The sequence below is a fragment of the Cariama cristata genome, unplaced genomic scaffold (assembly GCF_000690535.1).
Source record: "Cariama cristata isolate BGI_N322 unplaced genomic scaffold, ASM69053v1 scaffold23233, whole genome shotgun sequence".
Lineage (NCBI taxonomy): Eukaryota > Metazoa > Chordata > Aves > Cariamiformes > Cariamidae > Cariama > Cariama cristata.
In genome coordinates, this window is record NW_009608226.1 from 47,975 (window position 1) to 49,385 (window position 1,411).

A 1,411-nucleotide genomic window follows, 5' to 3' on the forward strand; every position below is an offset into this window, starting at 1 on the left:
TTTGTTAGTTTTAGCAACAGGGAATGTAAACTACAATGGAAAAAGTAATGAATTAATATTGAGAAGGAAGCTCAAGGTTAAAATTTGTGTCCTCCAATAAATCAAAATGTGTCTGATGGGCTAGTAACGCAGGCACATGGATTTTAAGAATTATTTTATTCTTTTGCAAATGTGTGAAGTGTGCCAGGAAGACTATTGTGGTCGACTGTGTCTTAAACCCAGATCTCCAAAGTAAGCAGGAACTCTTACTAAACAGAAATTTGCCACCTAAGATTCTTGGAAGATCGGAGCCTCTGCTCGCAACTTGCTATGGCATTGTACCTATTGGCAGGTACTCTACAAACTCAGACAAAAAACAATGCCTGCTCAGAAGATACGAAGAGTGGATGAAAGTAAGTTCTTACACTTCCTTGGGGCTGCTCTCAGACCGCTGAAGGTGGGCCAAGGTGATACAGGAATGTCCAAAGGTCACATAGAGAGTCTGTGGCAGACCTTGGAAAAACTCCTAGATGTTTAATCACCATTTTCCTTACACTCATTCCTTTCCATGACTCAATGTCTTTAGCGTTCTGTCCACTTATAAAGGTCTTGTCCCTTAAACCAGTGGCCATATTGTGTGATCACAGCTCTTATCCTGGCATCTAATTTGAGCCTCCAAGAGGAACAGTGGCAGAGGGAACACAGAAAGAGGAGGGAGACTGGTGTCCACACAACAGAGCTACCAGGACAACCATAACACCTTTAGCTTTCAGTGAGGACAACCCACTCCTCATCTCCTGTGCTTCTCAAATCTACAGTGCCATGAATTCTTCAGTCACTCGATGCTTTGCTAGCATGCCTCCAGTGCCCCCAACATCCTTTCATTTCCCAGAACCTCGTCCATCCCACTCTCCGGATTAGCAGCCCACTTTTTCCTCCAGCTGCAGAGGCCAGGCATTGATCCCTGCACAAAAGGTCGGACTCAGTCCTGTTCTAAACTCTCTTTGCCCCCACCTAGAAGCACGCTGCCAGCACAGCCCACAGCACTCTGCTTACACAACGCAAGTGAGATGAGAGGGGTTTTCCCTTCTTCCCTCTTCCAAAATTGTCAAGTGCTTTCTGCTAGATCAAAGGAAAAGCAAATTAGTCAATGACACCACTAATGCAGCAGTGGCACGTCAGCTTCCCAGAACAACCGCGCGCACGCTGCCAGCTAACCGCAGGTGTAACCTACTTCTACAAGCACAGCTATCCATCATCCCTGACATAAACCATCAAGCTTGGAGAAAGAGGCCCCTCTAGCCCAGCTCCAGAGTCTCTGGAGCAGAAAAGCCACAGCAGATGTGATGCCCCAGCACCACATTTGTTGGTTCAGTCCTGGCTGGGCCACGGAGAGCAGGGTGGAGCACACAGCAGTCACCAGTGGGTGCCC